Source organism: Podarcis bocagei, assembly GCF_964188305.1.
Source record: "Podarcis bocagei genome assembly, chromosome: Z".
Lineage (NCBI taxonomy): Eukaryota > Metazoa > Chordata > Lepidosauria > Squamata > Lacertidae > Podarcis > Podarcis bocagei.
The window spans coordinates 3338889-3354676 of NC_138140.1; the positions used below are offsets into that span (position 1 = coordinate 3338889).

General features: G+C 44.0%; 1 long non-coding RNA gene across 1 annotated transcript in view; it reads left to right on the forward strand.

The window, feature by feature from the left end:
* Positions 1–15788, forward strand: part of LOC308579087 — a 29229-nt gene that overhangs the window by 3713 nt on the left and 9728 nt on the right. The gene's annotated exons all lie outside the window — the stretch shown is intronic.

Below are 15788 nucleotides of genomic sequence, written 5' to 3' on the forward strand. Positions count from 1 at the left end.
CGGCCAATGGTTAGGGCTGACGGGAATTCGAGTCCGGCAAAGGCCGGAAGACCTCGGAAGTCCGCTATTGGCATGGGGGGCGGGTGAGGACAGATGGGCGTGTATTCTGTATGCATGTATGTATGTACAGTGGTACCTCGGGTTACAGACGCTTCAGGTTACAGACGCTTCAGGTTACAGACTCCGCTAACCCATAAATATTACCTCAGGTTAAGAACTTTGCTTCAGGATGAGAACAGAAATCGTGAGACGGCGGTGCAGCAGCAACGGGAGGCCCCATTAGCTAAAGTGGTACCTCAGGTTAAGAACAGTTTCAGGTTAAGAGCAGACCTCCAGAGCGTATTAAGTACTTAACCCGAGGTACCGCTGTATGTATATTATTTTGTTTACAATGTGTATATCTTTATTGTTTGAAAATACATAGATACATTTATGCCAGGAAAGCAAACAAACCAATAGACAAACATACAGTCAAATAAACAAACTATAAATTGACAGACAGTAGCAATATATGAAACAACACAATTCTTATAACTAACATCCTGTACTCCCGATGATGTAAACGATTGTAAAACAAGAAATTAAAAATGACTTCCAATTAGTCTTGCTGTACTTTATCTGTTGATTATCTTATACCGCAGTTACATACAGTACTTAATTCGTTCCGGAGGTCCGTTCTTAACCTGAAACTGTTCTTAACCCGAAGCACCACTTTAGCCTATGGGGCCTCCCACTGCTGCCGCGCCACCGCCGTGCGATTTCTGTTCTCATCCTGAATCAAAGTTCTTAACCCGGGGTACTATTTCTGGGTTAGCGGAGTCTGTAACCTGAAGCATCTGTAACCCGAGGTACCTGTATTTCTTATATAGTTTCTGTTAACTTCCCTGTATTCTGCATCTATATTTAAATCTCTCTGCCCTGCCACCAGGGCAGCACTTGCGGTATTTTTAATCCACGCAACATCCTTGTGAGGTACGCCTGGTTTCGGAGAGGTGGTCATATGCTGACCCACAGTACTTCATGGCTTAGTAAAGATTCGAACAGAGGTCTCCAGAATCATATGTGATGTGAATGCTCTTGCCTCTGTGGCAAGTTGCCTCATGTGTGGGCTTACCTCCTTTTCTGGGCCAGTTCTCCAAAGAGAATAGTAAATGAAGAAGAGGGCATGTGCTTTGGAGCACATGTAGATGAGTCACCATCCATCATAGAATCATAGAGTTGGAAGGGACCATGCGGATCATCTAGTCCAGGGTTCCCCAAACTTGGGTCTCCAGCGGTTTTTGGACTACAGTTCCCACCATCCCTCACCACAGGTCCTGCTAGGTAGGGATGATGGGAGTTGTAGTCCGAAAACAGGTGGGGACCCTAGTTTGGGAAACATTGATCTAGTCTAGCCTTTCTCAACCTGTGGGTCCCCAGATGTTGGTGAACTACAACTCCCATCACCCCCAGCTAGCAAGGCCAGAGCTCAGGGATGATGGGAGCTGTAGTCCAACAACATCTGGGGACCCACAGGTTGAGAACCGCTGATAGTCCAACCCCCTTCAATGCAGGAATCTTTTGCCCAAAGTGGGGCACAACCCTCAGATTAAGAGTCCCATGCTTTACTGACAGAGCTGTCCCAATTGAACCCTGTACATTAAACCCCTGCAAGTCCTGTCCTGATACTGCCACTACAGGTAACTCACATCTTATCATCTTATTCTTATTTTACTTATGGGATCACAGCTTTATGTGGACAGGGCAGTGGGAAGTAAATAAATAAATGATAAATGGGAGCAGAGGAGACCCACTCTCCATTTATTTATTCGGCCATCGCTGCCCCACCTGTGCAAAGCTGCAATCACATAAGGTTATTTGAATGCTTGATTGCATCCTTAGAGGTTAAAAAACCAGATACTACTTTTAGTATATATTTAGTGTCTATTGATCAATTTGACGCACAGACTTTGAGAAATGAAAGAAAGAAATAATTAGCAAGCCCCATCTTAGTTAATGGGATAATGTTTTAGCCTCCATGTCTAAGGTCATTGGATTATAAACTTGAGTTTCATACAACAAAAGATTTTATTTCAAGTTTATTGGATTCCATTACGACTGCATAAACACTGGAGATGCAATAAAATGCTTGTTTGAAACCTATGTTTATACAGTGTTAGGTGTTTGCAAATTGGGGGCGGGACTATTGGAATGCATAAAAACGAGGACATAGATGATGCCTTCCTGGAACAGATGGCCAAGCATGCAAAAGGAAGGGAGATTGTAGTAATGGGGGACTTCAATTACCCGGATATTTGTTGGATGTCAAACTCAGCCAAGAGCATAAGGTCAAACAGATTCCTCACTGGCCTTGCAGACAACTTCATTGTCCAGAAAGTGGGAGAAGCAACAAGAGGAAAAGCCATTTTAGATCTGGTCCTAACCAATGTTGATGACCTGGCTAGTGGGGTAGAAGTGGAAGGATCATTAGGTGCGAGTGATCATGCTCTTCTGAAGTTTACTATACAGCGGAAAGGAGCAGCCAAGCATACTAGGACTCAATTTCTTGACTTTAAGAAAGCCGACTTCATGAAACTTAGGGAAGTGCTGGGTGAGATCCCATGGACAGCAATACTAAAAGGAAAGGGAGTTCATGATGGCTGGGAGTTTGTTAAGAGGGAGATAGTAAAAGCACAACTTCAGGCAATACCAATGAGACGGAAACATGGAAGGTGCCTAAAGAAGCCAGGGTGGCTATCTAAAGAACTTTTAACTAAGATTAAAAAGGATGTGTACAAAAAAATGGAAAAGGGGGGAACCACCAAAGAGGAATTCAAACAAATAGCCAGCACATGTAGACACAAAGTCAGAAAAGCTAAAGCACAGAATGAACTCAGGCTTGCTAGAGAGGTTAAAAGCAACAAAAAAGGCTTTTATGGGTATGTTCGTAGCAAAAGGAAGAACAAAGAAACAGTGGGGTCACTCAGAGGAGAAGATGGTGAAATGCAAACAGGGGACACAGAAAGGGCTGAACTCCTCAATGCCTTCTTTGCCTCAGTCTTCTCCGATAAAGAAAACAATGCCCGACCTGAAGAATTTGGAGCAAATGATTCAGCAGAGGACACACAGCCCAGAATAACTAAGGAGATAGTACAAGAATACTTGGCTAGTTTAGATGTATTGAAGTCTCCAGGGCCAGATGAACTTCATCCAAGAACTGGCAGATGTGAACTCAGAACCACTGGCAGTCATCTTTGAGAATTCCTGGAGAACAGGCAAAGTCCCGGCAGACTGGAGGAGGGCAAATGTTGTCCCTATTTTCAAAAAGGGGAAAATAGAGGACCCAAATAATTATCTTTTTTTTTTTTTAATAAATTTTTATTGGTTTTACAACATTTTTAGGAAAAACAAACAAACACAAAAAATGACAAACATACAGAATAGTTTCAAAGATATTTTCATAAACCTCTTTTCTTGGACTTCCCCATACCCCCCCTCTCTGCATCCCAATGTCCATATTTGAACTAGCAACTCCCAATTGTTACTTTCTAATCTCTGTCATCTTAGTCCTCTTTTATTGTCTAACCTTGTATCCTTGTACCCTATTGCTTCTGGCAACCACAACATTTTAACATTCATTCAGTTTATAGTAGTCCTTAAGATAGCTTTTAAATTTTTTCCATTCTTCTTCCACCGTCTCTTTGCGTTGGTCGCGGATTCTGCCTGTCATCTCAGCCAATGTCATATAGTCCATCACTTTCATCTGCCATTCTTCCAGAGTAGGTAAATCTTGTGTCTTCCAATACTTTGCGATGAGTATTCTTGCTGCTGTTGTGGCATACATAAAGAAATTTCTATCTTTCTTTGTCACCAATTGGTCGACAATGCCCAAGAGAAAGGCCTCTGGTTTTTTAGGAAATGTACATTTAAGTACCTTTTTCATTTCATTATAGATCATTTCCCAGAAGGCCTTTATCTTCGGGCATGTCCACCAAAGGTGATAGAAAGTACCTTCAGTCTCTTTACACTTCCAACATTTATTATCGGGCAAATGGTAGATTTTTGCCAGTTTGACTGGGGTCATGTACCACCTGTAAACCATTTTCATAATGTTTTCCTTTAAGGCATTACATGCCGTAAATTTGATACCGGTGTTCCATAACCATTCCCAGTCATCTGACATAATGTTGTGTCCAACATCCTGCGCCCACTTAATCATAGCAGATTTAACTGTTTCATCCTGTGTGTTCCATTTCAACAGCAAGTTATACATTCTAGATAAATTCTTAGTATTGGGTTCTAGCAATTCGGTCTCTAGTTTTGATTTCTCCACCTGGAAACCGATTTTCCTATCCTGTTTAAAAAATTCCATTATTTGGCGATATTGAAACCAATTTTCTACTTTGTGCTTCAATTTCTCCTGACTTTGTAGTTTAAACTTGTCTCCATCCTGTTCTAAGATTTCCCAATACTTCGGCCATCCGACCTCCATATTGAGTTTCTTCACTGCTTTAGCCTCCACTGGTGACACCCATCTAGGTGTTTTATTTTCCAATAGGTCTTTGTATCTTATCCAAACATTAAATAATGCTTTTCTAACAATGTGATTTTTAAAAGTACTGTTAACTTTGTCATACCAAAGATATGCATGCCAACCAAAAGCATTATTGAAACCTTCCAGATCCAAGATGTCCGTGTTCTCGAGGAGCATCCATTCTTTCAGCCAGCAAAAAGCTGCTGCCTCATAGTACAATTTTAGGTCCGGCAGGGCAAAACCCCCTCTTTCTTTAGCGTCAGTCAGTATTTTGAATTTAATTCGGGGCTTTTTGCCCTGCCAGACAAATTTCGAAATGTCTTTGTGCCACCTCTTAAAACATTCCATCTTGTCAAGAATCTGCAAGGTCTGAAACAAAAATAACATTCTAGGCAATACATTCATTTTAATTACTGCAATTCGGCCTAACATTGACAGTTTCAGATTTGACCATATTTCTAAATCTTTTTTAATCTCTGACCAACATTTTTCATAATTATCCTTATACAAATTGACATTCTTAGGTGTTAAATAAACCCCTAGGTATTTGACCTTCTTGACCACTGTCAAACCTGTTTCCTCCTGAAATTTCTCCTTTTCCATATCTGTTAGGTTTTTCCCTAAAACTTTAGTTTTTTGCTTATTCAACTTAAATCCAGCTACCTGGCCAAATTGTTGTATTATTTCTAAGACCCTTTTCGTACTAGTGTTTGGCTCTTGCAAAGTCAATACTAGGTCATCTGCATACGCTCTTAACTTATAATGTTTAGCTCCGACCTGCACACCTTTGACCTGCTGGTCATTTCTTATCATATTCAGCAACACCTCCAGAACCGAAATGAAAAGTAATGGGGAAATTGGGCACCCCTGTCGTGTTCCTTTTTCTATCTTAAGTTCCTCAGTCACAACATTATTTACAATCAGTTTAGCTTTTTGTTCAGAATATATTGCAGCCATACCATTCTCAAAACCCTGGCCTACCCCCATCCCATGAAGATTCTTCCTCATAAAACTCCAAGAGATGTTATCAAAGGCTTTCTCCGCATCCACAAAGATCAATACTGCTTTAGTGTTTATATTCACCTCCAGCTTTTCCAAGATGTCTATTACATTCCTTACATTGTCTGCTAGGTGTCTTTTAGGGAGAAAGCCTGCTTGGTCTTTATGAATCTTCTCCATCAAAACTCTTTTAAATCTTTTTGCCAAAATGTCTGCAAAAATTTTGTAATCCACATTAAGGAGTGATATTGGGCGGTAGTTCTTGAGTTGGGTCTTTTCAGTCTCTGACTTTGGTATGAGTGAAATATATGCCTCTTTCCACGATTCAGGTGCCCTTTTCCCCTCAAGAATCTCATTACAAACTTCTCTTAGTGGTTGAATCAGCCATTCCTTCAGCGATTTGTAGTATCTAGAAGTCAGTCCATCTGGTCCCGGAGATTTGCCCAGTTGCATATTCTGAATGGCAGCCTCTATCTCTTGTTCTGAGATTCTCTGGTTCAAGTCCATCTTACTTTGCTGAGAGATATTTTGTAATCCATATCTTCCAAGGAATTTGTCTATATCTTCTTCATTTTGCGGGCCTTGGGTGTAGAGTTTTTTGAAATAACTTAAAAAGCAATTTCTAATTTCATTGGGTTTAGATATGTTCTTTCCATCCACCTCTAGGCTTGTAACTGTATTTAGTTTCTGCCTTTTCTTCAATTGCCATGCCAAAAGTTTACCACATTTATTTGCTGATTCAAAAGTCTTTTGCTTCATTTGCTTTATCTTCCATTCAATCTCTTGGTTCATAAATTCCATATATTGAGTTTGATATAACTTGATCTCTCTTAAAATGTCCTGAGACTTTGGTTTTGTTCTTAATTTCCTCTCTCCTTCCTTTATCATTTCCAAGATCTTCTCTTTTTTCTCATTTTGTTTTTTCCTCTTTATTGAATTTTGTTGAATCAAAAATCCTCTCATAACCGCTTTACTTGCGTCCCAGATCACTCTTTTCTCCACGTCGGTCCTCAAATTTATTTCAAAATAGTCTTTTAGGGTCTTTTGGGCCTTCGTGAGAATCTCCTTATCTCGAAAGAGGGTGTCATTCATTCTCCATCTAAATTGACCAGTTATTGTGAGTTTCATCTCCATCTTCACGGCGTTATGGTCGGAGCAAGTTTTTGGGCAGATTTCCACTTTCTTAATCTTTGGAGCCAGTCCACTAGTAACCCAGATTTGGTCAATTCTGGTCCAGGTCATCATTGCTTGGGAGAAAAAGGTTCCCTCTCTCTCCAGAGGGTTCCTTGTTCTCCAAATGTCTATCAAGTCCATGTTTTCTGTCATTTCGAAAAAAGTCTTAGGGAGTCTCCCTTCTTTAGTGACTGTTAGTCTTTGTGCCTTGTCCATATTAGTGGAGACCACGCCATTCATGTCTCCCATGATTATCATATTGTAATCCAGATAGTCCGTCAAAGTTTCATGAAGTCTCTTAAAGAAGTCAGATTTGCCTTCATTTGGTGCATAAATTCCAACAACTAAAAATTTTTCTCCTTGTACTTGTATCTCCACAGCCAGATATCTCCCTTGTTCATCTTTGAATATCATTTTTGGAGCCCATTTCTCCTTCACATATATTACCACTCCTCTCTTCTTAACTTTGTCTGATGAGATAAATTCTTGTCCTAGCCTTTTATTTGTGAGTAATCTCCTGTGGGCTCTGGTTATGTGAGTTTCTTGTAAACATATCAAGTCCAGTTGTTCTCTGTTCAAAATATGAAATACTTGTCTTCTCTTCAAAGGCCCATTCAGTCCATTACAATTCCAACTAAGGAATTGCAAAGCCATCTTGTTATTTTCTTAAGGCTCCTCCAACAGCTCCAAGTTGTTGCTCTTCTTCTGATGGTGGTGGTTTTTGTCCAAACGAGAGATTCAGGATATCCAGTGCTCTCCTCTGTTCTGCAAGTACGTCCACAGTCCCCTTCTGTAGGTCCTCCTGGTATCTTGCCAAAAATTTGTCTTTATCTTGAATTGTCTTTATTTTCACTTTCTTTGCCTTGTAGTCGAATGACAGTCCTTGTGGGAACTCCCACCTGAAGCGGATAGAATTTTTCTTTAACAAAAGAACCAAATCCTTGTAGAAGTTTCTTAAATCCAAAATGTATTTTGGTATGTCTTTAAAGATCTGTACAGCTGAATTTCCAATTTGCAAGGCCTTTTCAAAGTGTAGTCCTAAAATTTTATCTCTTTCCTCCTTAGATCTGAGTGTGATCAGACAATCTCTCGGTGTCTTTCTATCTTGCTTTTTACCCAGTCTAAAGGCAGTTGTGATTTTGAATTCGTCTTCCTCAAGGTCCCAACAATCCGCAAACTCCCGTGTCAAATATTCCACAAGGTTGTCTCTTTCATTCTCCGGAATCAGTCTTAATTTTAAGTTTCTCTCTTTCCTCTGTAACTCCCACAAGGCCAAAGTTGCATCATGCTCATAGACCTTCTTGGCAAGTGGCTCTAATTTCTCCTGCGTCTCTCCAGCAGTGGCTTTGGCCTCTTCGGCAATTTGACGCGTGGTGGCGTTTTCCTCGACCAGTTTGTTTATAGATTCTGTATTCTGGTTTAATCTTGTTGATATTTCTGTTAATTTTTGTGTGTTCTCTGAAGTCTGTTTTGTCAGAGACTCCAAAGTCTGGTTTATCTTAAGCAAGGCTTCTGTCACAGCTTCCATAGAAACGGCTGCTCCTTTGTCTTGTCCTGTTGTTCCAGCTAATCCGGCTGTTGCGCCTGAGATTGAGCCTCTTTTCTTTGCTTGTTGCAGCTGCAACTGTTGTTGTTGTTGTTGTTGCTTGGTCTTGGCTCTTGTAGCTATCTCTTCTTGTGGTCCACTCATGTCAAGGTCAATTCCCACGGGATTTATTCTCCCTTGGAAAATTCCACTGTCTTAGGCCGTGCCGGACTTTACTTTATCCTCTAGAGGGAGCAAATCAAAATGGCCATAGAAGGCAGTTTCCAAATACAAGAACAAAGGAGACAGTCCAAGATGTAGAAAGAAAGGAGATTAACACAGTCAAAGTCAATGTTGCTAAAGTCTTATAACTTCCAATTGCCACAGTTACCCAGTATACTGTTTATACTGTTTCTTCTTATAATGTACAAAAGTCAGGCACTGTGGAAACTTTGTATCAAGGTGTCACTTCACAGGGAAAAGTCAGCTCAGTGTACTAAAAAGGCAGACCGTTTCGAGCTTTCAAATAGATGAGATAGCAGAGGTTTTTTCCTCCAAATAAATCATGCAGTTGTTAGTCAAATTCACCTCCCCTCTGCCCTGCTTGCTAGAGGGGAGATCAAGGGTCTAAATGTCCGGTTTATATGATCAAAGAGCAGGTCTAAACGGATGCAAGTTTAGAGTTCCGTTGCTTTCACTTTCATGCAGTCGGGGGGAGGCAGACTTCCTTTGTTTAAATCTCCCCGTTTTTAGCCCAATTTCTGAAATTTAAAGGGTCCCGATTGTTTTCCAGCTCTTACTCACGGGAATTCAGTCCAGATTTTCTTTTCAGGAAGGAATCGGCGCTCTCCGCTTATGGCGACGCGGCTTCACTTCGCAGGCTGGGTAGCGACTCTCAGCACCGCGCTCTCTCCCGATGTCGATCCGTAGCCTTTAAAAAGGCTCTTTCACGGTACCGGGGGGCGCGAAGGTGCCCACCGAGTCTCCTTGTTCTCAGGCTTCAGCGCCTGGGATTTTAGGGGTCCCCCGCTCGCCGTAGCGGGTAAGACCCGAACTTGCGAAGCAGTCCTTCTCCGGAGCTCGGAGGTAGGACCGCCATTAAGCGCTGGCACCGACCGGAAGTCCTCAGGACCCAAATAATTATCGCCCAGTCAGTCTGACATCAATACCAGGGAAGATTCTGGAGCAGATCATTAAGCAAACAGTCTGTGAGCACCTAGAAAGGAATGCTGTGATCACCAATAGTCAGCATGGATTTCTGAAAAATAAGTCATGTCAGACTAACCTGATCTCGTTTTTTGACAGAATTACAAGCCTGGTAGATGAAGGGAACGCAGTGGATGTAGCCTACCTTGATTTCAGCAAGGCATTTGACAAGGTGCCCCATGATATTCTTGTAAAGAAGCTGGTAAAATGCGGTCTTGACTATGCTATCACTCAGTGGATTTGTAACTGGCTGACTGACCGAACCCAAAGGGTGCTCATCAATGGTTCCTCTTCATCCTGGAGAAGAGTGACTAGTGGGGTGCCACAGGGTTTTGTCTTGGGCCCAGTCTTATTCAACATCTTTATCAACGACTTGGATGATGGACTCAAGGGCATCCTGATCAAATTTGCAGATGACACCAAACTGGGAGGGGTGGCTAACACCCCAGAGGACAGGATCACACTTCAAAACGACCTGGACAGATTAGAGAACTGGGCCAAAACAAACAAGATGAATTTTAACAGGGAGAAATGTAAAGTATTGCACTTGGGCAAAAAAAATGAGAGGCACAAATACAAGATGGGTGACACCTGGCTTGAGAGCAGTACATGTGAAAAGGATCTAGGAGTCTTGGTTGACCACAAACTTGACATGAGCCAACAGTGTGACGCGGCAGCTAAAAAAGCCAATGCAATTCTGGGCTGCATCAATAGGAGTATAGCATCTAGATCAAGGGAAGTAATAGTGCCACTGTATTCTGCTCTGGTCAGACCTCACCTGGAGTACTGTGTCCAGTTCTGGGCACCACAGTTCAAGAAGGACACTGACAAACTGGAACATGGTTCCTGCTTGGCAGGGGGTTGGACTCGATGGCCCTTGTGGTCTCTTCCAACTCTATGATTCTATGATTCTATGTCCAGAGGAGGGCAACCAAAATGGTCAAAGGCCTGGAAACGATGCCTTATGAGGAATGGCTAAGGGAGCTGGCCATGTTTAGCCTGGAGAAGAGGAGGTTAAGGGGTGATATGATAGCCATGTTCAAATATATAAAAGGATGTCACATAGAGGAGGGAGAAAGGTTGTTTTCTGCTGCTCCAGAGAAGCGGACACGGAGCAATGGATCCACCTAAACATTAGGAAGAACTTCCTGACAATAAGAGCTGTTCGACAATGGAATTTGCTGCCAAGGAGTGTGGTGGAGTCTCCTTCTTTGGAGGTCTTTAAGCGGAGGCTTGACAACCATATGTCGGGAGTGCTCTGATGGTGTTCCTGCTTGGCAGGCGGTTGGACTCGATGGCCCTTGTGGTCTATTCCAATTTTATGATTCTATGATTCTATGATTCTATTGTGGGGAATAAATTAAAATTTCAGAAGATAACATAATCTTAAACTATATACCTAATATATGGGGCTTGAAATTGGTCAATGTAAATAGATTCTCTGTTCCCTTACATCTGCCAAACAATTGATATTAATACGTTGGAAGGACAAAAATATGACCTCTGTGGATAGATGTCATGACAACTCTTGCAACCCAGATGAAGATAATGCATGGACAAATTTAATTATATTTGGAATGTATTTACCAAAACCATAGTAAGCTATGAACAAACATATACTTGAGGGAAACAAATAAAAAATATTAAAAAATTATCCAGTAGCACCTTAGAAACCAACTAAGTTTGGTCTGGGTACAAGCTTTCATGTGCATGCACAAAGCGTATAGCCAGAGCAAACTTAGTTGGTCTCTAAGGTGCTACTGGACAATTTTTATTTCCACCCCAGCTGTGTCAGACCAACATGGCTACCTACCTGAATCTTGATAAATTTAATCAATTTACATATATGCTATATAGTTCTGTAACCTTAATTGCATTTTTGTTGTTTTGTTATTGTTGTTTTCCTCTGCCTTTTAAAACGTTTTTCATGTGTCTGTTTTTTATTATTTTAAAATCTTATTTTGATTTACTTTAACTCATTCTTCCAGCACTCCAAATCCCGCACTGCGGCTAAGCAAGGCGCCTGGCTTTGGGAAGGAAGCTGCAGGGTCCCAGAGCCCTCCGTCCGTCCTTAGGAGACGCAATACACTTGCAGCAAAATAGCAGAGTGAAATGCATGCACACACCCCTCCCACTGCTTCTGTCCTTGTAACTCTAGCTAGCAGGTGGCTGATAAGGCTGAGGCAAAGGGATATGTACAAGACCCACCATTTATGATGTTTTTGCTGCATTTGCAGCACCAAAGTGACCTCTCTGGGGCGCAGGTCTGGCAGTGTGTATGGAAGTCCTGGGCTTACAAGACCCTCCTCTGGGCCTCGCTGATGTGGTCCAAAGGAAAGCAGAGCAATAGGTTTGGCACCAGCTTGGCTGCAGAAGTTGAGGCGCCTTTGGTAGGGTTACTCCTTAGCGGATGTCTTGTCGTTGAAGTGATAAGAGGATGGCTCTCCTGAAGTAACAAAACAGAAGCCCTTAAAAGCTCATAGCTGAAGGGCAACTTCGTTTCTCAGAAACTATCTTTAGAAGAAACAAAATTAAGCATAGTAGTTTAACTGTACAGTACCTATAGTGCCACCAAGTGGTTATTATTGGTAATGGGACTTCTCAATTTTGTGCCACCTCAGCTTGGCACCCTGTTCAGAAAAACTGCAGGATCCCAGATCCAGCACTACACTGAGCAAGGCACCTGGGTCTGGGAAGGAGACTCCAGGGCTCTGGTAGAGTCCTAGAGCCCTTTCCTCCATAAAGCTGGGAAAGGGCTTCCTAGGCTTCCAGCTTTGGGAAGGCAGTAGCAGTACTGTGGCAGCATCCCTCCCAAACACAGAGAAAGTGGACAGACTTTGCAATCTTCCATAACTTAGCGCCTCCATGTGGGTCTTCTATATTTTGTGGCAGCTCAGCACTGCTTTTGGCTTTACCTTGGCTGGGCACCCTGCGCAGGAAAACTGCCCTTGCTCTGCAAAGATACATTTCAGGGTCTTCTTCCCAAAGCTTGGTAAGCGCTTGGCCACCTTTGAGAACAATGGAAGGGCTCTGGGACCTGCCAATGCCCTGAAGCCTCCTTCACAGAGCCAGGGGCCTTAATTAGCTGCAGTTCAGGAGATTGGTAGTTTCTGTGCACAGGGTGCTGAGATTAGGTGGTGCAAAATTGAGAAGATCCACTTGGGGGCAGCAAATATTGTCCTCACACCTGGCTTTGGGAAGGAGAGAAGGGCTTTAGGACCCTACCAGAGCCCTGGAGCCTCCTACCCTATGCCAGGCACCCTGCTTGCCACAGTGTGGGAGATCTGCAGTTTTCCTGCACAGGACTCTGAGAAGATCTATGACCATTCAGGGGCATCAAATATTGGCTTCACATAAGGCACAATTTTATTAAAGATTACCAAAGTGCCTTCATTTTGCCTGGCATTGGTAGGGCGGTGCAAGGGCTGAGGGATGCCCCCAGAGCCCTGGCATTGCCTTCCCAAAACTGGATTCCCAGGAAGTGGCAGTAAGGACTCTTGGACCTTGAGCCAGGTGCTTTATAGGGTGCTGAGGCAAGGTGGCACAAAATTGAAGCGTCCACTTGGGGGCGCTAAATATTGGCCTCCACAGGTGCCATTTTATGGAAGATTACAAAGGCCCTTCCATTTTGTTTGGCCTTGGGAGGACAGCACAAGGGCTCTGGGATGCTGTCAGAGCCCTGGCACCACCTTCCCAAAACCGGAAGTGGTGCTGAGGTGCTGCCAAATTGAGAAGATCCATAACTGTGAGTATCCACTTGGGGGCGCCAAATATTGGCCTCCACAGGGCGCCATTTTATGGAAGATTACAAAGGCCCTACCATTTTGTTTGGCTTTGGGAGGACAGCGCAAGGGCTCTGGGATGCTGTCAGAGTCCTGACACCACCTTCCCAAAGCCGGGGCACCAAATATTGGCCTCCACAGGACGCCATTTTGTGGAAGATTACAAAGGCCCTACCATTTTGTTTGGCCTTGGGGGACGACTCTAGGGCTCTGGGATGCTGTCAGAGGCCTGGCACCACCTTCCCAAAGCCGGGGCGCCAAATATTGGCCTCCACAGGACGCCATTTTGTGGAAGATTACAAAGGCCCTTCCATTTTGTTTGGCCTTGGGAGGACAGCGCAAGGGCTCTGGGATGCTGTCAGAGCCCTGGCACCACCTTCCCAAAACTGGAAGTGGTGCTGAGGTGCTGCAAAATTGAGAAGATCCACTTGGTGGCGCCAAATATTGGCCTCACAGGCGCCATTTTATGGAAGATTACAAAGGCCCTACCATTTTGTTTGGCCTTGGGAGGACAGTGCAAGGGCTCTGGGATGCTGTCAGCCCTGGCACCACCTTCCCAAAACCGGAAGTGGTGCTGAGGTGCTGCAAAATTGAGAAGATCCACTTGGTGGCGCCAAATATTGGCCTCACAGGCGCCATTTTATGGAAGATTACAAAGGCCCTACCATTTTGTTTGGCCTTGGGAGGACAGCGCAAGGGCTCTGGGATGCTGTCAGAGCCCTGACACCATCTTCCCAAAGCCGGGGCGCCAAATATTGGCCTCCACAGGACACCATTTTATGGAGGATTACAAAGGCCCTTCCATTTTGTTTGACCTTGGGAGGATGGCACAAGGGCTCTGGGATGCTGCCAGAGCCCTGGCACTGCCTCCCTCAAGCCAGAAGTGGTGCTGAGTTTCACAAAATTGAGAAGACCCATAACTGCGAGAATCCACTTGGGGGCGCCAAATATTGGTCTTGCACCGGGCTTTGGGAAGGAGGGAAGGACTTTAGGACCCTGACAGAGTCCTGGAACCTCCTACCTGGAGCCAGGCGCCTTGCTTGCCGCAGTGCGGGACATCTGCAATTTTCCCGCACAGGGCTCCGAGAAGATCCATAACCGAGAAGATCCATTCAAGGGCATCAAATATTGGCCTTGCATAGGGCACAATTTTATTAAAGATTACCGAAGCCCCTCCATTTTGTATGGCATTGAGAGGGCAGTGCAAGGGCTCTGGGATGCCTAGGAAGTGGAGAGAAGGACTCTTGGACCCTGAACCAGGCAGAGAGGAGATCGACACCGGGGGTTGAGGCAAGCTGGCACAAAACAGACAGTTCAGTTGGGGGCGGTTCCACTTAGGGGAGGCAATTATTGGCACCCAACTTTGGGGATAAGGGAAAGGGTGTAGGGCCCTGCCAGAGCTCTGGAGCCTCCTTTCCAGAGCCAGGGGCCTTGCTGAGGGGCCTTTAGATCACCCAATAAAATATTTGAGGTAACCGTTCCCCCCAAAGTTGATGGGCATTGCCATTCAAACTGTCTGTGAACCACATCATGTGATCGATTATGCAGTTCGGGGCTTACCTGCCCCCCTATTTTATTCAAGTTGGCACCACTGCTACTTTTTCTTCTTTGGTGATCACTTGTAGCTAAGTAAGATTGTCTTCCATGAACAATGAGTCTATAAGTGACTGTAGAGGCCAATTTCGACCTTCTAGAGCAGTGAAGGCCAAACTTGGCTCTCCAGCTGTTTTGGGACTACAATTCCTATCATCTCTGACCACTGTTCCTGTTAGCTAGGGATGATGGGAGTTGTAGTCCCAAAACATCTGGAGGGTCAACTTTGGCCATCACTGGTCTAGGGGGACAGTGGACATGATTTTCACTGCTACACAGCTTCAAGAAAAAAGTGGAGAGCGAAACCAACCCCTGTATATGGTGTTTATTGACCTGACTAAGGCCTCCACTTCACACCTCTACTTCACACTGCTGTCTGGCTCTGGGAAAGAGGCTGCAGAGCTCTGGCAGGGTCCCACAACCCTTTGTTTCTTCTCAAAGCTAGCCAAGCACTTCCTAGGCTTCTGCCAGTGCTCTGAGAGCATCACTTTGTAATTTTCCATAAAATGGAGACCTGTGTGCCAGGGCTCTGACAACTTTCCAAAGCTAGACAAAATGGGCAGACTTTGCAATCTTCCATAACTTGTTGCCCCAAGTAGATCTTCTCAGTTATGGGTCTTCTCAATTTTGTGGCAACTCAGCAACTCTCCCAATCTTTGTGATCCTTAGCACCCCCAAGTGGACTGTCTCAATTTTGCATCACCTCACCTCAATACCCTGAACAGGAAAACTGCCAATCTCACCCCCTGACCCTTAGCACAGCACTCCCAAAGCCAGACTTTAATGGCACCCTGGGCAGGAAAACTGCTGGATCCTAGATCCTATACCAGGGGGTCAGCAACCTTTTTCAGCCATGGGCCAGTCCACCATCCCTCAGACCATGTGGTGGGCGGGACTATATTTTGGAGGGGTGTGTGTGAAATGAACGAATTCCTATGCCCCACAAATAACCCAGAGATGCATTTTAAATAAAAGGACACATTCTACTCATGTGAAA